The sequence below is a fragment of the Aotus nancymaae genome, unplaced genomic scaffold (genome assembly GCF_030222135.1).
Source record: "Aotus nancymaae isolate 86718 unplaced genomic scaffold, 86718_ANA_hifiasm-v0.15.2.pri h1tg000012l, whole genome shotgun sequence".
NCBI classification, from domain to species: domain Eukaryota; kingdom Metazoa; phylum Chordata; class Mammalia; order Primates; family Aotidae; genus Aotus; species Aotus nancymaae.
The window spans coordinates 26,703,639-26,727,864 of record NW_026988423.1 but is presented as its reverse complement, the minus strand read 5'-3'; the positions used below and the strand labels follow the sequence as shown (position 1 = coordinate 26,727,864).

The window sequence follows — 24,226 nt, the reverse complement described above, 5'->3', positions numbered from 1 at the left end:
CCATGGCTAAATGAAGTGTGTTTTCTTTTCAATATTGACTAAAATCTCAATACATCTTGGGCACAATGCTAGGCACTTTCACATGCATTATTTCATTGCATTGTTCCAATAGCCTTGTGAAATATATCTTGCATTATTCCAATTTTATAGATAAGAAAATTGGGGCTCTGAGTGACTCAGGAAGGCAGCCAACACCATACACCTAATAAATAGGGTAGACAAGACGGAAATCCAGATTTATTGACTCCAAAGTCCTTTCTTAGGTAGAAATCTCTTTCAGAACACTCTTATTAAGATGCAGAGCCTTTGTTTTTTTTTTTTTGGTTTTTTTTTTGGTGACTCTAAGAAACACTTCTGTATCAGAAGACAAAAGGAAAAGTTAATTTGGTTTTGGATTTTGCCTTCTAAAACCTTTGGGGCTTATTGGGTGTTACTATCATTTGCCATTTTTTTGTCCTCTATACTTAAAATATGCTAGATGCCTCCCTTCAACTCAGCCATCTATGCTCTTGGCTTTTAATTTTCATAAAAATGGCTGGACACATTCTTCTTATTCCATACATACCCAAGGCCAAAGAGAGATATTTTATTGGCATTTTTTGGTAATCTTTCTCTAACATTGTTTTTCATATCTGTTCCAAGTTCTTCATACTGCCCTGCCTTTCTTATGTGTGTGTGTTGTGCTGTGTTGTGTTGTGTGTGTGTGTGAGAGAATATATGTGTTATTTGTTATAGTTATTATGTTAATATATTTATTATAATTATAATATAAGTGTACTAGAAATTAAAATGATATGTTTTAATCATTTAAAACCAATGCTCAGAGAATGTCCTTACTAGTTGGTTTTAATAATTAAAGACTATAAGGAGCGAGGGTGAATAGCCAGCAGCTTCTGAATTTGAAAGCTGTCCAAATGATAGCCCAAGGACCAAAGACAGCTCAAACCAGGTTTGAATAGTTCATTTTATATGGCTTATATACAGACCTACTTAAAGTCAGGGAATTGGATTAGTCATGAGTATAAAATTTTACAACTTGAAGGTGCATTTAAGATCTAACCACTACATTGTAGAGAAGAAAGTATACTCTGGAAAGTTTAGTGATTTGCCCAAAGTCAAACAGGAAGTTAGAACATGATCTAAACCAGCAATTCTCAAACTTTTATCCATAAATACCACTGAGATTAACCCCTCATCAGAAATATTACTTAAAAATACTTTCTCCCATTCAGTAGGTTTCCTTTTTATTCTGTTGATTGTTTTCTTTGCTGTGCAGAAGCTTTTTATTTGATGTGATCCCATTTGTCCATTTTTGCTTTTATTGTTTGTGTCTTTGATATTATATCCAAAGTAGCATTGCCAAGGACCAATGTCAAGAAACCTTTTTCCTATGTTTTCTTCTAGTAGTTTTACAGGTTCAGGTCTTGCTTTAAGTCTCTAAGTTGTTTTGAGTTGATTTTTGTATATGATGTGACACAACAGTCTAACTTCATTCTTCTGTATCTGGATACGCAGTTTTTCTAACATCATTTATTGAAGAAACTATTTTTCCTCGTTATGCGTTCTTTGCACTCTTGTCAAAGATGAGTTGACCATAAATGTGTGGATTTATTTATGAACTCTCTATATTGTCCCATTGGTCTGTATGTCTATAAGTTTTTATGATACTACCATGCTGCTTTGATTACTATAGCTTTTTAATGTATTTTGAAATCAGAGAGCATGATGCCTCCAGATTTATTCCTTTTATTCAAAATTACTTTGACCAAATGGAGTCTTTTGTGACTCTTTATGAGTTTAAGAATTTTTTTTTTTTTTCTGTGAAGGGTGCCATTAGGATTTTGATTAAAATGGCATTTAATCTGTAGATCACTTTGGGTAGTATAGACATTTTTAACAAGATTAAGTCTTCCAATCAATGAACATGGTATGTCTTTCCATTTATCTGTGTCTTCTCTCATCATTTGCTAAGCAAGTAAATCTTTAATGTTTTCACCACAAAAAAAGAGAAAAAAAGGAAGAAAGAGAAAGAGAAAGAACTATGTGAGGTAATGGATGTGTTAATTAGCTTGATTGTGGTGATCATTTCACAATGAACACATATATCAAAATATATACATTTCACAATGTATACATGTATCAAAACACCAAGTTGTACACCTTAAATATATGCAATTTCTATGTGTCAATTATACTTCAATAAAGCTGACAAAAAAAAAAAAAAAGGAAAATCGTTTACAACACAGATTTCAGGATCTCAATTTCAAAGAATCTGATTCAGATCAGGGGTGGGTCCCAGGAATCTTTAATGATTAATAAGCCTCCTGGGTGATTTGGCTGCAGGTGGTCCTGAGACCACACTTTAAGAAATACTAATCAAGAATCAAGGCCTATGACTCTTAGTCCTGTTTCTTCCCAAAGGACTACGTTGCCTCCCTACATTCAAAAACATTCTGAACAATACATAAGACTCTTTGTAATTCACATTAGTGTTCTTATTTACTGACTCAACAATTAATTCCTGATTGAGTCATTTATTGAGTAATTTTGTTTTACTCAGTCAGCCTCTATGGTTTGCCAGGAGAGCTACAAATAAAAGATTGAAACACAGTCACACCCCCAAGGAACTCATATAATACTAACAGAAGTAACTACCATTTCTTGAGCACTTTATTTATACGTACATCATATAGTTTATCTCATTTACCTATCTCATTCCCTGCTTTTCAGTAAGCCTGTATATTATTATATGATAACCACATAGTGTGATAGCCTAACAGACTCCATCTTAGATGTAAGCCTGACAAACTCCATCTTAGCCTCTCCCTCCCTGCCATTTCTCCTTCGGGTGCACAGCTGCATCACACTGTACCCAGTACCTTGTAACCATTGTAACTACATCCTGCTTGGTGAGTCTACCTGCTATTGTGAATAACCTACCCCCCTTGGTGATTGATTGTATGGAAAGTCCCCCCTGCTACCCCACTTGGTAACCAACAATCCTGGGAACCTCCTGCCTCCTGGTTACCAGCTTCCTTATATAATTTGCTTGTTCTGCTTCTGTAAAATTCCACTTTGCCACCCCCTTTGCTAACCAAGGTATAAAAAGGAATCAAGCCCCTTCTTCAGGCCGAGATAATTTTGAGCGTTAGCCATCTCTCAGTTGCTGGCAATAAAGGACTCCTGATTCAATCTCAGAGCGTGGTGCTTTCCTTACAACTCACTTGGTTGCAACAATAGTTTGGGAATTTTTTATATTTATAGAATCACATATATTCTCATCAACTTGTTCTTCACACTTAATGCGTCTTAGAAGTATTTCTTTATCAGTTCTTACTTTATATATGTCTAGTATTTCTTTATGAGGGCTACAGAGTATCCCTCAGCATTGATACTCATCAATACTGGGGATGTATCTGATGATTTCCATATTGATGAATAGTAAATCGTTTATGTTTTCACCTATTACAAATAGCATCCTGATGAATTCCAAAGTAGATATTATTATATCATTTTATAGATAAGGAAACAGAGAAGTCTTCCTTTTATACCTTGTTTAAAGTCTTCCTTTTATAGATAAGGAAATAGAGAAAAGTTAATTACCTTGTCTGCCAGTGGCAGACCTCGGATTCAAATGGAGTCCTGTCTATCTCAAAGACTACAAAGTTCCTTTCTTTTTACTATAATGCCTTTTAATAATTCCAGTGAAGTGAGAGCTGGGTGAGGTGGGTACTACAGAATCACCAAAAACCTGGCTGCAGATGGAACCTCATAGTCACTTGAGGAAGCAACATTTGAGCAGAATCTGGGAGTCTTCTGGGAAAAGATGGAGAAAACTACTCTAGGAAGATGTTAGGTTTATTGCCAACCAGTCAATCATCCTTACCTATCACCTACTAGAGGAAACCTGTGATAACACTTGTGGGGAGATTTATGGAAAGAAGACATATTTGCACATCAGGATTTTACATCATGATGTGTGCCTGTGTATGTCTGAAAAATACCAGCATAACAAGCTGGTGAGTACAATATTTTAAAAAAAGCCATTTTATTTGGCAAAGCCCCAGAAATGAGGGGGCGATGGGGTCCTATCTTTGTGGCATGGTCAAAAAAAATTGCCCTCTTAATAATTCATTTGCTTCCTCTAAAATGAAGAAAGTAAGATCTAGCCCCTGCATACTTGACAGGATGTTGCAGGGCTTGGTTAATTTCTGTAAATGTTTTGAGCTCTTCTGAGGTGTGTGTTCTGTAAATAGGAGGTATTAATAGCAGCCGTCAGAACTGAAACAAAACTGAATTGAGCTACAGTCATTTTCCGGGAAAGAAACACAAACACCCATAAAACATGAAGCCCATACTGGATCTGTCACATTGGCCCTTCTTTAAAAGGCAGCCTGGGTCTCATATAGGGTATGGTGACAGCTCAGGCCCTAATCTCAAGTGGGAAAATTCAGGAGACTAGCTGGATTTTCTAACATTTAATTTCCCAGCTGATTACTATGATTAAGAGTCCATCTGGCACAGCCCATTTGTGAGGTATGTGTGTGTGGGGAAGTGGGAATCTAGTAAAGGCAGAGATCTAACAGAAAATTAAAAAAAAAAAAAGAAAGAAATTGCGCAGTAGAGACAGTGCCATTTTAGAGCCCTCCGCTAAGATGTTTAAATAGGAATTTCATCGTATTAGCATTAGTGAGGCCAGTTGGCCATATGTTGTAAGAAAGGCAGTTAGAGAGAGAGAGGGTTTCTGTTTCTCAGAGCTTTTATGTTAGCTTAGTGAGGATTTGGTGATGCCTTTGTCTGCCATGGGTCTAGAAGGGCTGTGAACTGCTAAGAAGAAAATCTAGCTCTGGGTTTCAGCAGCAAAATGCCAACATCTCTACCTGCAAACTGGCATCAACTAAACAGTTGCTGGGGAGACACACAGTTATATTTCTGCATGTGAATAGGGGGTGATAATTTAGGATGGGGGTACCCTGGGGCTCACAATCCACTTGCTCATATCCCCCCAAAAGGAAGCTCTGAGGTGAGGTTTGAGTCAGCCATGTGTTAGCTCTCATATTGTCATGACCCCTTCAGGGTAACTGCATTTCCCAAATCCATCCAGGGCCAAGTCAATCTTACAAGCACTAATAGGACTTACAGATGTGCAGACACGAAGGTTCTGATGCTCAGCTGAACTCCTGGTTGGAATTTCTCATAATTCTTTGTTACCCAGGGGATTCTATGTAAACCTGTTCCAGACAGAGTTTTTATTGTATTTTATGTCTAATCTCCAACCAGGCAGGCTTTTCCTTTGGAGGTCAAGCCTCTAAGTCTCCTTGAAAATTTCTGCCTCAGAGGTAGGGGCTCCTGTCTCCTGTGGTCACCGCTTTTGCTGGGGACTCCAGGTCCACCAGGAAAACTCATCAGTGACTTGATTTTAATCCCTGGCTTCGTGCACACAGGTCACTGAAAAACATCTGGCGGTCCTGACCCTTCATGTTCGTTTGCCAAATGTACTGAAAGTGGGGAGGGGCTGCAGAACCCATTTGTCTTCCTCCCTGGTGACGGAGGGATGAACTAGGTAATGGTCCAACTTCATGAAGACCTGTGAGCCCTATCTATTTTGCTCAAAAAAAAAAAAAAAAAAAAAAAAAAGGACCGATGACCTCTGTTCAATGGCTGGAAAGTCTTCACCTCTCTAGGCCATAATGGTAGCTCCTGAGGGCTGAGGGGAGGAAAGTGTCCTCTGCCTCATCTTGGAAATGTGAAAATAGAATGGGTTTCCCCACAGGTTGGAATCAATACCTAACTGCCTTGTCTCTGGGGAAGGTGGATTTCATGGCCCACCATATGAGTTCAGCAGATAAATCTAGATCAATAGGAGTGAGAAAGTCTCTAATGTGGTGCCTTTAGGCATCTGTCTCTGAAAAGGGACTTTTATTTGAATTACTTGGACCTCAGACTGAAGCTTCACCTCCTTGTAGGAACAGCAGTCCATTAGTGAGCCTTTGAATTTATAGTGAGATCTCATTTACAGTGATGAAGCTTCCTTAGGGCCTAAGGTCTTCTGGTGCCTCTGTCTGTGGCTGAGTGTCCTAAATAAATGGCAAGTCTGCTACTTTTATGTCCTGTTCAGCCATAGCTGTCTAAGCTTCTAGCAAGAGGGAGCCTGGCAAAGTCAATAAGATAAGATGGAAAGCACCCGCAGCTCATTACAATAGCTTCTCCTTGCCCTTGCTTGCCCTCACCCATCACCTGGAGTTTGTTTCCCAGTCTTCCCAGAAGAAATAGTCATGCCAGTCTGGTCCTGTTGCACTGACCTGAGAGAGGTTTTTGTTGTAAAATATATTGTCTTACTTAGATTCTAAAGAGAAGTAGACTTAGGATTAATGGATTTGAGGGTCCTGGCTGCACCAAACTTTCTCTTTTTCTTGATTTTTTGCTTTTAACAGAGTCTTAGCTATCAGCAGGTGTGCATCTCCCAGTGATGGGTGAAAGGGGAAGAGCATTGTTTTGGTTTTTCTCTACCTTGCTCTAGTAACTTAGGTTGTGCCCTAAAGATTGTGTGAATGAAATGCGTCGGACCTGGTTAAGGCAAGATAAAAATCAACCTGAACTCCTTCTTTATGAGCAAGAATGTCCAGAAATGATATAATAATAAAAACATTATTCTCAGGAATCCAAATATTGATCACAGATAAGCTGCTGAATAGCTTTCTTCCATTGTCATGAGAAAGACAAAGACATGCCAATACAGAAAATGTTTGGGGGCAGCCAGGAATGGCAAATATTTGGTCTACATTTTATCATCAACCCCCTTCCCCCATGGCAGTGATAACTTACTAAGTGCTTATAAGACTCTCCTACCAAGATCAGACATGATTTCAGAATCCATCTCAGTTTCCAAAAAAGCTCCAATCAGTTGGTTAGAGTTGGAGTAAATGGCTTAATTTTTAAAAATAAAAATAAAAATGGTGGCATCTCAAGTTCTTCATGGTACGATTAAAATGTCTCCAGAAGGAGTTTTGGACTGCATCTGTGGCTTTTGCCAGCCTTTTCTGTTTACAAATCATTCAGATGAGAGTTAAGATTTGACTTTCCACTTACCCCACCCATTCTTGTCTGTCACCCCAAAAATACCACACCAAAAGAAATGGGAAATATGACCCTGCTTCTATGAGCCATCCATGAGGTGATGTCTGGTTCACATTAAAGGTCAGAAATAAATTATTTCTGGGAGATGAAAATACAGATGTCATTATATTATGGATTAATTTTACCCAAGAATAGCATCTTAACCATTTGAATGCCCCCTGAGAGACACTAGCAATTTTTAAAGTATCTGTTAATAACCACCTAGCTTGTGGATATATAGAAAACATAAATATTTTACATAGGATACTTTGTACTTGATACCCTCTCTTCAAATCTTGAATTTGTCCTCCCCTCAACCCTGTCCCATGTATAAAATCAATAAAAATTCAGAGAGCACTGACAGTTACCTCAGGTAATGGAAAGATGGGCTTTAGTTTTAGTCTAGATAGTATAAACCATTTTGTAGAATGGTGAGTGAGGCCTGTCATCTGTTACTCATGATCAGAATGACAGGAATGTACCAATGGATTGGCTTAAGTAGAATACATGGCTGGAGTCTGTTCTTAACCCAAATTGGTCTCTGATGCCGGTCCCCAAGATGAGCCATTGGTTGCTTAGTCTTTGGGGCTAACAGAGATGGCAGCTACTGGAGGCCACATGGCTGGGGTTTTCTACACCTTGGGAATAAATGTGATACAAAACAGCTGACCGACAATGTAGAATGGGGAAAAGGACACCTCCAAATTCCTTCAGCCAGACCTAGGACCCTCTCATCAGTTTGAAGAGGGAGAAAAATCTGAATTCTCATGCTGTCGTTGTGATAATATACGAGCTTGGGAAAGACACTTAACTTTTCCTCTATATTAACTCTCTATGCAGTGTGGAATGATAATACCAACTGGATTTGGGAGACAATTGCTGAATGATGTGTAAAGCATTTCACAATCTGAAGCATTAGCTTATGAATGATGGATGCAGAACACTCTGTTCCTTAACCTGTATGTAGAGCATGAGACTGAATTTTAGGGTGAAGTAAAGGAAGGTCACTTTACACAATGTGAAAAAGATGTGTTCTTTGACCTCAAGGCTAGAAGTGAGAAATTTGGATGACAAATACTTGAGTCTGTTTATAAATCTACACATATATACAAACATAGCCCAGTACCCCTGTTGGAAATAGAAGTTGTGTTACTTTATCCTTTGAAATGTGTCTGGGAAGCATTTAAATTTTCCAGCCACTGTTAATTTGGCTATTTTTCTTTCTGCATCTCAAAAAAAAAAAAAAGTTTCTTTAGGATTTTCCAGTATGTTTTTAAAAACTATATTTTTTCTACCTGAAAGTTATCCAAATGCCTTATGTGTCTGGTGCAGTCTCCCTTCCAGGCTGGCCTAGCCATATTGCTTGTTTCTTTACTAATAGCTTTCCTTTTTCCACGAAGAATTGGTAAGGTTGGAAGGAGGGCAGGTGGTATAATGAAAGGCATCTCATGTGTTTTATCTTCTTTAGGGAATTTGAGAAAGCAGTGAGCCAACTTATAATAGAAAGCATTTTATTTGGCAATCTACATGGGAAAGAATCTTCTATTTTAGGACCATTTGTTGCATTGATCCTGTAAGTTCTTCCTCTCTTTGATTATATAGAACATTGCAGTATCCTAACAAATATGTCTTCACATTAGGGTGAGACAATTCCCCCAGACCCAGCAGGCAGGAAAAATAGGCCAACAGGTGCCTATGCGGGATTTTCTGGGGTTCAGGCTACTGTAGCTTCATGGACAGATGAAAAAATGCAGGTGTCACTGCCCTGCCCCCAGGCCAAGCAGGTCACAGGGTAATTGCCCAGTGGTCTGTTGAGATATGCCCACCCTGAGCTTCTCCCTTCAGGTTCATTTTTCATTTTGATTTGTCATGATGGCTTAGTGCCATAAAACATCTGGGGACATGCTTTGTAGGGATAAGGGCATAAAAAAAACTCCAGTGATCTCCCCTTCCCTGAAATTGGGCGCTCCTATGTGTAAAGGGTAGGCAAGCAGGGCTAGTTACGGGACAGTGTCTTTTTCCGCAAATGGCAGGAGCAAAATCTCCATCTTGCTAGCTTAAGAGTTGCTTGGCGGCCTTATTTCAACTGAGGCAGCACAGCTTGCTTTAGCCTTGAAGTGTGAAAACCAAATAGAGGTTGGCAGAGGGAAGAGATGGAAGATGCATAGCCTTCTTGGAGCATGAAGAGACACACCCAGCCATTTGCAGAATGCAAAGACTTTTCCATCCCTTCACCAGGATCTTGTCCCGTGGCCACCCCTCTAAGGACTGCAACTAAATCAGCGGGCTTGATTGGTTGCTCGTCACTGGAGCTTTTCTGTTGTGGCTGATGGGCAAATGTTGTGAACTTCTCTAATTTGAGAAGGGACTGAGCAGATGGCTCACCTTCCAACTGCCTTGGGGCACATCTCACTGATCCCACTATCATAGTGAGGCAGGGAACTAGACACACACACACACACACACTAGCAAGCACACACAAACATACATAGACATGCATATGCACACATACCTGCAAAAACACAAACACATAAGCATACACACTCGCACACACACAAACATATGTCCTCAAATATACATGAATGTGCGTAGAGGAAACACACATACACAAAGGAACAAACAGATTAACACACATGCACACATACAAATATGTAAACACACATGCATGCGCACATGCAAAATCACACATGTAAACCTACACACAGATTAGATTTTGGGGCACAGAGTTTGCTACAGTGCTCTATGCAATTATTTAAGACATTTGTTGTCTATCCTCTCTCTGTCCTGGGGAAGATTTTAGAAATTCTAATACAGGAGGCTGAGAAAGGAAAACATTGGCTTCTATAGTACAAACATCTTTGTCCTGAAAGAAAATGTTAATTTTCTTCTAAATCAAATGTTGACATATATCAGCTACAACTGAAGATGTGTCACTGTGGGACAAGCTCTCAGCTCCAGAGGGTGGACATCAGGCTGAAATCCCTCCTCCAAAATGCTAGCTGTTTTCTAACCTACACGGGTTTGGTTTAAATGTTTTATGAATTGACCCAGTTTGTTTTCAAAAAGCTGATCTCTCTAGGATACCCTGAGTAGGGGAGCAGGGTTCGACTTTGTGGAATGCACTGTTTTCTGCAGAAGCCTAGGACCCTACGCTGTCATTTGCAGTGATGCAGGCGCTGCTTGCATCTGCCAGGGCCACAGGATTTTAACAGAAGATGTGGGAGGGGGAAAACATCTAGGGGTACAGAGAAATGAAGGAATCTACAGGCTAAGGGAAATTTCCAGTGCGAGATGTTTTGCCTATCCCTTTCCCCATTGCTCCCAAAATATGCACTGTAAACATTCTTTGTTCAACACCTATGTTTTAAAAATTGCAAATTAAAATTTCCCTACTTTCCCCCCAACTAATCACACACACACACACACACACACACACACACACACACACAGCCCCTTTTAACTTGTTAAGTTTGAAAGATGATGATATCTACAACCAGTGTGCTTTGCCAGAATGCACGGTTAAGGCCAAGATTAATGCAGAAGGTTGGTGCAACATTGCCGCAGAGCAGCGTGATCAGAATACAAGATGGAGCGTAGGGGGAAAGGCCAAGAAATATGTCTGCGCTTGGAGTTTACACAAGTCTCCCTAGCAACTTGTCTGCATTTATTTTTCCCTTAATGTGTGTGGGTTTCTTCCAAACCCTGAGTGAAATGGGAGTTGAGTTTCTGACAGTCCCCTATTTCCCTTCTTGGGGGCAAAATTGTTTCATTTGGCGAATGAGGCTTTCTCTTTTTTACCAGCTCCTTCTCCTCTCTTCCACTCCCCACCCCCCTCCCATTGAGGGAGCTCTGATCCTTTGCATTGTGACCTTGTGGTTTGTTGGTAGCTTTCCAGAAATCCACCTCTCCGTGGGGGAATGAGAGAGCCCGTTTCTGATGGCTACAGCTGTGCAGATTTCTGCCGTAGCCTTGCTGCTTCCAGTGCACGCTCCTGTGTGTGGCACAAGTGTAAATGTGCCTGTTATACGCCTGGGTTATAAAATCTGGGAGGAACGACGGCACTCCTTTCCTCTCTGCTATTTTTCTTTTTCTGTCTTACTCTCCTCTCTTTCTATCTCTCATCACTCCTTCCCTAATACAAAAGATCCTGTAATTCTAATTAGAAGATGAATAGAAAGTTATTAGGAAAAAGCCCTGATTTTTAGGGATTTGATATGTTAGATTTTATGTGGCTGGGCTTGCTGCAGGGGAGACAACCACATATTCTGCAGTGGTTTTACCTAAAATTGTTTTTACCTTGAAATAGCTCTAGGGGAGTATAGATGCTGCCTCACTGGAGCTGATACTGAATATAAATCTTCATATTTCTCTTTCTGTCCCCTCCCATTTTAGAATCAGAGGAAAAAAAGAAAAAAGAAACCTAGCCAAAAAAATGTTAAGGTTTGACTTTGGCTTTTTTACCAACAGATGTTGCTTGTCATTCTGTTGTTGTTAAGCAGGCACCAGATTGGACCAAGCAAGTGTGTGTATGTGTGTGTGTGTGTGTGTGTGTGTGAAAAAGAATTAGAAGGTCGATGGAGGGCTGGAAAGCAAAATAACCAGATCAATTTTTGGGAAAAGTTGAGAGCGAGAATTAAGTAAAATAGTCGAATGCTTTTTTTTCTTTCCCAACTTCCATTTGGTGAAGAATATAGAAAATCATCTTCTAGTTGGTTGGTTTTTGTTCCAAACAAAGAGAGAAATGTGGAAATCAATAGACATGGAGAGTCCTAGATGGAGAAACACCAACCTGCTAGGGTGGAATGCAGAGAGAGAGGGGTGTGTGGCTTTTCTTCTGAGTGGACCTGCATTCCGGAGTGAGGCAAAGGTCTTTCTGTTTCAACTGTGTATCATTTCTTGGGTTTGAAGGTTGCTTCTTTTTATAAGTATCATTGTGGACATTCCAGCCTCCTCTATAACTTTCCCAGAACAAGACTCTATTGTCATGCAGTCAAAACCCTAAAGAATACTCACTCTTTACATATTATGTATCTCTTTTCTTGCAGGATTCAATCTTCGCGTCTTCCCAAGCCATCCTATCCATGCACTTTCTAATCTAATTGTGATATACTTTCTCAAGAGCAAAACATAGCTTTGAATAGAAAGTGTTAAAGTTGGCTGGCATCTAGGAAGCATTTATGTAGCATATAGTTCACTTCTGTTAAAGAGATGACAGTCATCTGATTTTTAAAAATACATGTCTGATGTTTCTATGTCAGAATCAAGGTCTTATTATTTTTTCATATTTCAATTCTCATTCCCTGCTTTATTAGCAAAATAGCTAGAAAGGAAGTTGTAGGCTGGCATCATTGTTTGCGTTTTAAAAATGAAGAAAAATTGTCATCCTGAGCAAACTTATTCCTTTCAAAAGTGAAAGTAGTATCCCTTAGCCAGCGCACACGGAACAACTTGTTATTGGCAAAGTCTCTCTTTTGTTTCATCTAGTTTTCAAAAGTGAATTTGCCTTCAATTTCTCACTCTCAAATAGTTGATTTCTGTTATATTTCTGTTTTAAGTGAATGTTAAGTGGGTTTAACATTTTGTTAATTGCAGAAAAATAAGCTCACTCTTCAAGTAATCTGAGTGTCTTTTGTTTTCATCCAATGTATCGTCTATTATACCATTTTCCATGTCTTTTCTCTTTAGTTGACCTGTACACACTTGCATTTATCATTTACGTAAAATATTTTTTAATGCGAGAAGGGTGTGGTGGGGGAAAATTATAAATCTCAATCAGTCTTCAGTGTTCCCTTTGCGTGAAAGAAACATGAAAAGAATGACATTACTTTGCCAGTCTCCTCTCTCCCTACGCCCTTCTGGTCAATTTTTCCTGGTAAAAAAAGAATGAGTTCTACCTAAGCTAGCTGGCTTTGGTGCTGAAAGCCTCTGCATCATATCCTTGAGAGCTGCTCCCACTCTGTGGTCTGATATCCTCATGGCAATGTCACAGGTGGATAAAACGTGGCATGACGATTGGCACCAATGAATTACTCTAGGAGTAGTAGCAATTGCTGGATGTGCCTCTTTTGTTGAGGTGATTGAATCTTTTGGCAAAAACCAATGACTGCAAAGGACGAGAGAAAAGATCAGAAAAACTGAAAAGCTATAGGAGACCAAACACTAGCGTCTCCCCTGCTTCAGGGGACACCGTGTCAGAGTGAACGCCAAAGGTTAGATTTGAGCAAGCTTGCTTGCTTTCCCTTTTTCTTTCTTTCTTTCATTCTTTCCTTTCTTCTTTCCTTTCTTTGCCTTCCTGCCTTCCTTCCTTGTTTCTTTCTTATTTTTCTTTCTTTCTATTGTTTTTCTTTTTTCTTTCTCTTCCTTCTCTTTTTCTTTCTTTCCTTCTCTTTATTTTTTCTTCATTATCTTGCTCTTTCTTTTCTTTCTCTGTCTCTGGCTCTTTTTCTTTTCTCTCACTCTGCCTCTCTTTTCTCTCTCTCCCCACTTCTCTATCTCTCTCTTCCCCTTTCTTTCTCTTTCTTTATTTCTTTCTTTTTCTCTCTCCTTCCTTCCTTCTTCCCCTATCCTTCCCATATAAAAAATTGTCTGGTCAAATTGTCCCATCTCTTTGGGACAAAGGAGATCCACTGAGATTTTTTAATAGGATCTACATCTTTAAGAAGGAAGGAGGATAGTAGGCAGGAAATCTTTCTGTTGGTGTCGTTCTGCTGACATCACCATGGATTCAGTGTTCAAATCCACAGCCAGGCAAAACTCAAATAAATTTTCCTCTTTGCAAGCAGCTGCACTGTGAGTTTGCCTTCCATTAGTAAAGGAACAATGAAGGAAAGGCAAACTCTTCGTCCAAAACATGGCCAATGAAAAGGCACTGGAACGGAAGCCAGGTATCCTGCTGTGGTGCGGAGGTGTAGACTCATGAATCCACCACAGTCAGATATTTGCTTCTTTTTAACAGCCCTATCAGCAGAGAGAAATGACTCCCAAATCATTTCACAGTAAAAAAGTTAAAATGATGCCTCAGTGGTGCTGCATCACGCCAGCTACTCACTGCCCAATTCACTGATTACACCTTAAACTATTCTTAACTATAGATAGCCTATCTCTTAATCATGCTTAGCAAGTGAGTGGTTTGGTATAAAACATTTGTACAAAAATTTGGGCGTATTCCGAGACTTCACATTCCTATTTGATCGTTTTTCTGGTAAAATTGCTCTCAAGGTCCATGGGTAGCCAGGGGAATTCCAGGAAAAATGTGAAGTTACTTATTTGCAGAACCTATTTATTATGTGTAGTTCTGGAAATAAAGTAAACATAATGGTTCGTGATGTTTTTCTAGAAATACTTTTATTTCAGTTTTTGTTTTTCTTTTTACTCTTGTTCTAGTGTTGCTTTCAACTTTACAAAAGAATTGGGTGGCAAAAGAAACCAACTGAAAAACAAGTAAAAATTATTAACCCATTTTAAAATATTTTAAATGTCTTATTTTCCAGACGCAGGTGGATGCTTTGAAGATATTAGCCTAGCAAGATGGAAGCAGGTTTAAAATTTTACATAAGAAGTGACCTTTTTCAGGTAATGATGTTTTTCTGTAATTTTCCCAAACCTTTCATTTCCTCAAGTATTGCAAATTTTTAGGGCATGCTTGAATGATTTAATTAAATGAAGAATAACTACATTTTAAACTTAATTTTTTACCCAGTTTTATAATTTTCATAGCCAATGAGTAGAGCAGGCATGGCATTCAACTGTATGGAGTTTGGCAAAAATTTTTAAATTTATTACTGAACAGCACTTGGTTTTTTGGATCTAAAAATTAAGCCATAGAGCTACAACTAAATTGTCGGTTTTGCCAAACTTCACAGCACCCACCAGCAGGCTCTGAGCAATCATAACGTGCCTTTGAAACTAGCAGGCACTGCCCCTTAACTCTGTCGCTATCTTGGGCATTTGATTTAAAAAATATAAATATTACAGGATTGGCTCTAAAAAGCCTACCATGTGTTCTGAATTCCTGGAAGATAGAGCTTATATAAATTGCATAATAACAATATTGATTTTTTAATTTTAGTCCTAGATTGATAATACTATATGGCACTTTATGAAACTATTCCCGTGCATATTCAGTGAGTAAGATTTGATCTTAGCTTTCACGATATAGGCAGTTTCCTTTTAGTGTCATTGAAGGGCTTTTTACCACCTAAAAATGTTTAATAACATAAATTACATATTTGCTCTGTAAGTTACATTACTCTGCTTTTGTCATTGTTTATCAGCATCAACACATCTTTTCCAACTTGTTAATATTACTAAGAGAGCCCGAAGAATCTTGCTTAATGAAGCAAGCCAAAATTTCTTCTGGAAAAATACCTATTTTCCTCCTGAACACAAGGAAGATTCTTAAGGGTTGTATTCAATTAATACTTTAGGAAAAATATCTACTCCCAAACAAACCATCCCTTTACTAGGTCAGTATTTGATTTTCTTCTCTCTTTTTTTTTTTCTGCAGCCTAGGTATCTTCTGGTTGCTCTTTTATTTTCTAAAATTGAAACTTGGGATTGTTTGCAGGTTAACACTATAAACCATTTGAAATGAAAAACTTCTCTCTGTTCTATATTTGCCAAGGAAAGGGAGAGCTGCCCCCAACTGAAATGCAGCATTGAGCTCCTTTCTATGGAGGTCAAGAGTGCCATGCAAATTTATGAAAGTGGTGCTATTTGAATGTCTCAGTGTACCACTTTGATAGATCTTAGTCTATTGCTAACAAATATTGTATCGTTTTAATAAGCGTGATAACAGTTCGTTCTCATTACTCTGAGACCTTGGGCTTATTCTGTTCCATTATAATAGGAGCTCCTACACCCCCCACATTCCAGCAATATTTAACAGCGTTCAAAGTGCCCATCCTCAAATACCTCTAGCCCCATGCCTTTGTCAGAGAGATGGAAGGAAAAGAAGCAGCTCAGGGCTTATTTAAAAATCTTTTATTTTACAAAGGAAATGAACATTTTAAAATAAAATAAATTAAGTAAAGACCATCTGGGGGTGACTGATTTGGATACTACTTACTTCCACCGGCTATTGTTGTTTCTTCAGATCTGAAAATTAAGCCAGAGAGCTACAACGAAATTCTCAGTTTTGCCAACCTTCGCAGCACCAGCAGGCTCTGAGCAATTGTACCACAGCTCACTTGTGATGAGACAGGGAGACAACAAAGTATCTATGAATGGTTACGTCTCAGTTTCTGTTCATTGTACTGTTGGTTTCCTGTTCTCTTGATTTAATGTTTTAGGTTGCATACCTGAGGGCCTGCTCTTTTCTCTGAATAATTCCTCAATTCATCTCTGCCTTTTTTTGTTATTAGTAGGGCCTCATTTCGTCTCCCAGATTCTTTTTTTTTTGAGACAAAGTCTCGCTCTGTTGGGGCTGGAGTGCAGTGGCACAATCTTGGCTCATTGCAACCCCGCCCCCAGGCTCAAGCAACTCTTGTGCCTCAGCCTCCAGAGCAGCTGGGATTACAGGCACATGTCACCACGCCCAGCTACTTTTTTTGTATTTTTAGTAGAGACAGGGTTTCACCCTGTTGGTAAGGCTGGTCTCGAACTCCTGACCTCAAGTGATCAGCCCACCTCGGCCTCCCAAAGTGCTGGGATTACAGACATGAGCCACTGGTGCCTGGCCCCAGGTTCTTGAGAAAGGAGTGAGTGAATGTCCATTTGTTGAGGCAAACGAGATAATTATTTTGAGAGCCAGGATCTATAATTATAGCTAACAAAAGTTAAAAAGGTCTCTTTTTAGGTCATGTAAAGAAATGGAGTCATATGTGTTTCCCAACTTCTAGGACAGGAAATTATTTCACTTTCTAACGTGTGTCCCTGAAGTGTTTATGATTATGACTGTCTTCAATACAATTCACAAAGCCGCCATTAATAAAAATTCGTTGTCTTGGATCTTTCCTTCTTATATGTAGAACATTGGCTTTGCAGAAAAAAATGTTATGTTGACAAATGAAATCATTTTATAAGAAGATCTCTGAAGCAGACTCATCCATATACTCTCAGACCGTTTTGTGGGGAGAAGAATTATGTAATTTCTTTCATGGTTCAAATTTTATAAAGTATACCCAAATTTGCTCATTGTTGGTGTTTGAATCAATAGTAAGTGTGGGGGTGGGAACAAAAATGCAAACTTTTCCTGAAGATGGATCTTAACATAGCTGAAAATCTCCTCTAGAGTGGTTTTCAAAAAAGTATGCCTACAAATCTGTTGGTAGTACTTGCTAAGTTTATTACAATTGTTTTCCAGAATGCAAATGAGAAAATGAAAGTTTCACCATCATTTTTAATGTAATGACAGGTATTTAAAGGAATGAACTTGCATTTGGGCTCTTGTGTGTTCTTTCTCTCTGCCTACAACTTAAAGAATTTTCTTTATTCTGCTGATTTGCCATGTTGATATAACTTTGCCCAGGTTGTGTGTTTAGCGGTGAATAAATGAGTCTTCCATATGTAAACAGTAAAATGATGAGGTTTAGCTAAAGTCCACTGGATCTGTGGAAAAAATGGAAAACAAGGGAGGCATGTTGGGGAGAACATAGAAGATGTTGCTTAACTTTTGCTTTTGTGAGAGCAGGATGAAGTCCTTTCTATTTCTGGCATAAAACAATGGAATGGTAGACTCTTTTGTTGGATTAATGGTTTTAACCTTTCATTTTCAGAAATGTCACACCCCCAAACGAGAGAAGATATTGAGGCCTGTTGCCACAAACCCGTAGATCCGAACTTGTGGTGTTAGTCTGCACAAGCTTGTGTCTATAGGTATGTGTCTGTTAGGCAATCTCACAGACCTCGGGCTATGCCTATATGCCAGTCAATATCCCTTCAAGTTATTTCATTCTCCCACTCTTCCCCTTAGTTTCCTTAGTGATAAAAATGGAAAAGGGGGCTGATGTGGAGGAAAGAGATCTTTTGTCCTGAAATGAATGAGGTTCCTCAATGATTAATTAACAGGCTTGCCCTCAATTCCCATATCTCTTGTAACTGGTCTCAGCTGTCAAATTAGAAGGCTGGGCTTGCAGGTGAGGCAGCAAGAATTTGAGTGATTGGGATAACTTACTGTTGAGTGATGAGTAAATAGATAAACAAGCATTTGTTTTGTTTTCTGTAAGCCTAATTGTTTTCAAAGTTATTATGATATATTCCGGGAAGTGGCAAACATGTTTGCACAACCAGTTTCACCTTGATTTGAGTTTTTGAGTTTTCCTTTCTTTCAATTCTTCTTCCCTCATTTCCCCAATAATTTTGCTTAAGAAGATAAGGACTGATAAATCAGAATGGATGTGTTTAACTGCTTAACTAGTTATACTTCTGTAAATACCCAGTAGTGTAAGAAGAACTTTTTATAAAAAAGAAATCTCCAGTTTAGGTCCAAATTCATATTTGGCCAGAGCTGTTTTATAAGTCTTTATCCTGTTAAAAAGCTGGAATGAAAATAATTTTATCCCCTTGCCTCTTAAATGTCACCATTGTGCCAGATTTGAAAAGCTAAACCGACCACAGATCAAAGAAAAACTGGCTATATTTGTCTCATTCCTACAAGGTGAGCTGAGGAATCTGTAAACAGAACCCAGGGTGAAAAGTTGATCAGATTTGGGTGACTCCAAAACTTTTGCATTCCCTTTTGGTAAAACATAGTGCCAGAAATTCCCTTAAGATTTGTGTGTGTGTGTGTGTGTGTGTGTGTGTGGCCTCTTCTAACAAAATAAGTCAACATGAAGTAGTTGGTGGGTTAACATTAGAAAAAAGTTTGAAATTCAAATGGATAAACTTTGTCTCCTCTTAAGACCTACTCAGGAATAACTAAAACTCTTTCATTTGCCCAGTGTATAGAAATGAGATTTTGTATTTCTGAATTAGGACAGCCTAGATACACCTGACATATGTATAAGGGGTAGAATTTGGAATTCTGTAATTGCTAGACCAAGAGGACATTGTTTCCATGCGTTTGCTTTGAATTTCCTTTGCGTAGCATTGAGGAGGCTTGTCTATAGTGCTCAACTTCCTGCTTGCGGAGAAAGCATTGCTTTATTATGGAATGATGGCATATTACAACCAAAAGTGAAAGACTGTCTTCGTTGGTGTGTGTTATATAAATTGTTTGCCTAAGGCCTTTATCTACCCGATAAGCAAACAATTTGCTTGGTTAGTTTTATATGCCTCTTTGAAGTGGTTAACTTGGAATAAATAAACCGCTAATAAATTAAAACTATACCTCCACTAGATAAATACTTGTTTGATAATGGCAAAATCACATCTCTACTCATCATCCCTTTAACCTGCTGTTGAGTGTACTACCATGAGATTAATGGTGGAGTTCATGGATCCATGGGGACCCTGAGCTCCCAATATTCCCTGTACAGGAACAATACTGGGACTGCAAAATGGCCAGTAGGTGACTGCCAGATTACTTCTTTTAAGGAGTTTTTTTTAAAAAAATACTTTCTCCCAAGAGAAAAGATTATATAGAGCAGTTGGCCCTTTCAAAGTCTAAAGGCTTCAAACTTTGATTCACATGGTTAGAAAATATTCTAGTGGAAAGCCCAAAGCCCCTGGACATTGGCCACAAGAAACAGGATATTAAATATTTTACATGATGATGAAACTCAGTATTTCTCCCTCCTTTCACGTTCATGAATAAATGGTTCTGTAGATATTAATTACTCCTTTGGGACTCCCTCTGAGTGTGCCAAATATCCTACAGGAACCATGCAGAAAGTAGAATAATTTCAGGATTTCCCCAGAAAGGCTTGCAAAAAAATATTTCAACAGCTATTATTGCATGGAGGAAATAGAATGGGTATAAAGCAAACTAGTTTTATTAAATTTCTCAAATCATCACTATCAAAATATATTTAAGATGTAATACCAGGACATGGTTTAGATTTGTTTTTTTAAAACAGAAAAAGAAAACTTACTTTAAGAAATGCATTTGATAAAGCAACTCACCCTGCATCATCAGAGTTTGAGGAGGGAGAAGCTGAGATTTAGCTTGAGAAGTTTTCTTATTTACATTTCAAAATTAATAGAAATATTTCTTTACATGGGACAAATGGTATGTGTATGATAGAATTAATTTTGAATTTTAAACTAATATGACTCCTTGTTTCTCCAATGTGCTTACCAATCATTCCTCAACATTTGTTAGGTCCTATGGATCCTTATCTGTTTGACGATAGTATTTAATCCCATCAAATGCCACCTAGACTCTCCAATTAAGATTTGTAAAGGTTCTATTGCCTGTAATAGCACTGAAGTTGTACCGAGAAGTCGATGTGAATGATGCTTCAAAGATATTCAAAGATTTATTAAAACCTAACATGGTAGTTAATAAAGTATGAGTTGGAAAAAGGCCACTTTTTACATTTGGCATAGCCATAAGGCTAGAAAAATTATGATTCCTTCATTCTCTTATTCATTCAACAAACCTTTATGAATGTTTACTTTGTATTCAGCACTTTGCTAAAGGACAAAGATACAACTCTGGCTTCAAAAAACTAATTATCTGATCAGGGGCCCCTTTGAAGAATTGCATGTCAGCCATACAGACACATGTTTTAATGAATCCCATGTTTTAATCATAACATTTGTCCAACTTCCAAATGCTTAATCAAATATAGAATATGTTTACTAATGGGGTGCCTCTGCTTCTTCCTAATCTCAGACACTCATGGCATTGTTTGAGGTTCACCCTTACTTCATTTGGAGGATTGCTGCCGGCAGCACTTAAAACCTCGATGCTTGATAGCATGAGAGTCTGTTTACACATGTTCAGAGAACCTATGGAAGATTTTTTTTAAGTTAATAAGTACAATAGATTGTCTCTACCTAAAGATACAGCACTGCTGTTCTCCTATAAATACTACTTCTTATTTTATTTTTCACTTGCACTTTTCAATAAGACTTTTTATGACATCATTCCATATCATAATTGCATGTTGTTATTACATGCCTACAAATATTTACACTAATTATGTAATGAGCCATAATTGCACTAATACATGATAATGGGCTAAAATCAGTGTAAATAAACAAGGAAATTCACAACCAAAAGAGCAGAGTATTGAAAACCATTAGTATTCTAAGAGCAGCATCTTTATGTCTTTGACCCCTAGAATAAGAATGTACATAGGGAAAGATCAATTTTTCCATTTCTGGGTATTTAAAAGCCCTCTGAACTGTGCGTTGTGGCTGATTGACTAGCACTCTAGCACATGGAGCTTATCCTCTCTTTATTGTGCCTTCCTTTGTCAACTCTTACTGCCCTTCCCCTGCTTTGTGTCCCATTCATAATGGTTATATATCGTGATTGTCTTTACAGAGTTAGGCACAGTGTCACTGCAAAGTGAATGAAAAAATTTAAATTAAGAGAAAAGAAAATGAATTATATTTTCTTTCTGTGTCCCAGTGAATGTTAAATCTACATAAGTGGGCATCTAGTAGCAGAAGACTAGGAAATACATCTTGAGTTTCCATGGGCAATCCAGGATTTAAGGTTAAACTGGCCAGGTTGAATTCAGCCATTCTATGATTATTTTTTCCCCCTCTGGAATCTTGATAGCACATCCATCTTACTATGCGTGAAATTTTAATATAAGTGGAAGAACAAAGGATTGGACATAAAAATAAAAATCATCATTCCTTAAAGTTCATTTATACTTCCATTTATCTATTTATGCATATATTCTTTTCATTTGACAAACATTTTTTAAAAACTTCTACATGTGACAGATGCCGGCCATTGCAGATAATGCCAGATTGGCAAAGGTGAATTATGTGGCCCCATTTTCACATAGCTTGGGGTCCAGTGAATAAGACAAACAGATAGATTATAATACAATGATGTGAGAGTTAAAGCATAAATGCATATATGAAATTATGAGATAATCAGAAGAAGAACTCTTTGAAATGAGGCTTGAAGGGTGAATGAGAGTTTTCTTGATAAAACTGACCTCCCAGTCTTTCCCCTAAACTAGGTAGCTTTGATCTAACAGAGGCACCTCTCCCCGCCCGCAAAAAAAAAAAGCAGTTTTACCCCATCAAAGCTGCACAAGGACATAGGGTTGGAAACATTGCGGGCAAAATCATCCTTCTCCAGGCAAGTGGAATAGCATGAAGAAACATCAGTGCTATGGCATTTGAATCTGTTTTTTTTTTGAGACAGAGTCTCGCTCTGTTGCCAGGCTGAAGTGCAGTGGCACGATCTCGGCTCACTGCAACCTCCACCTCCTGGGTTCAAGTGATTCTCCTGCCTCAGCCTCCAGAGTAGCTGGGACTAAAGGTGCGCACCACCACACCCAGCTAATTTTGGTATTTTTAGTAGAGATGGGATTTCATCATGTTGTCCAGGATGGCCTCAATCTCCTGACCTCATGATTTGCCCACCTTGGCCTCCCAAAGTGTTGGGATTACAGGCGTGAGCCATCACACCCAGACTGAATCTCTTTTGAACACAATCAGTGCTGTAGAATTATCAGACAGATTCTCAGTGTGCTCGGATGCACCTCCATCTCTATTTGCCTAGGCTGACCTAGCTCCTTTGTAGCACAGCCTTTACTAGGCAAAACCAGAGTCCAGCTAAGCAATGAAGAGAGGTGGCTTCCAATAGACCACAGACCAGTCCTTATGGAAAAATATAGACCTGACCAAAATTTAGTTTACATGGAGATAAGAGGTAGCTAAGCTTGTAAGAGTCTATCTCCTGCTCCAGCACCTTCCTGGGACTGAAGATACAGGAAAGATCCAGTTTAAAATTACAAGGCGGGCGGATCACAAGGTCAGGAATTTGAGACCAGCCTGGCCAACATGGTGAAACCCTGCCTCTACTAACAATACAAAATTTAGCTGAGTGTGGTGGTGCGTACCTGTAATCTTAGCTACTCGAGAGGCTGAGGAAGGAGAATCGCTTGAACCTGGGAGGCAGAGGATGCAGTGAGCCAAGTGCATGGCACTATACTCCAGTCTGGGCGACAAAGTGAGACCCCGACTTGGGGAAAAAAATATTACAAGTGCAAACAGGGAAAGAGAGAGACACGTTTTTTTGGTTGTCAAATAGACTGTTAGGGACAGACTTAGGAAAAAATGCTCAAACAGTGAACTCTGGAAAAAGGAGTACTTTCTAAATATGAGAATTATGTAAAATACATGATAAATATTGCTGGGCAGATGTTCAATACAGCTTCTGTGGTATTTCTTCATCGTGTTTTCTGTCTTTTCACTGTGTTTTGGTTTAAGCCATTTCTTCTTGTATATCAATGCTTTACTGATTCCAGTTTTTCAATTTTACCAGAGAAACATTTACTTTTCTAATCCTTTTTTTAATTGCTTCGATATTGTTCTACTTTTCTATTTCGTCAGCAGATATCAGAGGGCTTTACATTGTTAAGAATTGCCATTATGTAACATTGCTATAATTTCCATGCACAAATAGTTCAAGAAGGCCAATCCCAAGTATTTGCTCCCTTCCTGTTTGCATAGTAATCTCAAGCCAAGGTTTTTGTGTTATCTCTTCTATCATCAGATTCTTTGATGTGTGATCTCTTACGAATGGCCCAAATAGTTGACAGCATGAAGAATCATTATAAGACTAACATGTAATTTCCTTACTTAAGAAATGGTCATTTTCCAGCCATTGTGATTGCATGTTCCCAGGTTGAGGTAGTAGGTTGTATAGTTTAGAATTACATCAAGGGAGATAACTGTACAGCCTCCTAGCTTTCCTTGGGTCTTGCACAAAACAACATGGTGAGAATGATCATGATTCCTCCAGGCCTTTTCTCCCTATGAAAGGTAAGATTGGGTACAATTATTTCACTGGTATTTTAGAATTCAACTTTTGTTTAATTCTTGTACCCATGCTGTATTTTCATATTCTGTTTCTTTAGGTTAGATTTTGGTTTAAGAAAAATGTGAGACTTTGAGGGATTCAGTATATCAGTTGTCCATTGTCACAAAAATGCTGCATGATAAACAACACAGAGCCTCAGTGGCGTACAATAAACGCATATTTAGCTCATGAGTCTGTGTATCTGTGATTTACATTGGGCAGGTTTTCTGG

At 38.5% G+C, this 24,226-nt stretch overlaps 1 long non-coding RNA gene across 1 annotated transcript in view; it reads left to right on the top strand.

Moving 5' to 3' along the window:
- Window positions 1–24,226, top strand: part of LOC105729491 (uncharacterized) — a 276,092-nt gene that overhangs the window by 194,496 nt on the left and 57,370 nt on the right. Inside the window, exon 6 of the long non-coding RNA XR_001110258.3 lies at window positions 14,607–14,688. This is a non-coding gene — a long non-coding RNA (uncharacterized LOC105729491). The remainder of the gene's footprint in view (window positions 1–14,606; window positions 14,689–24,226) is intronic.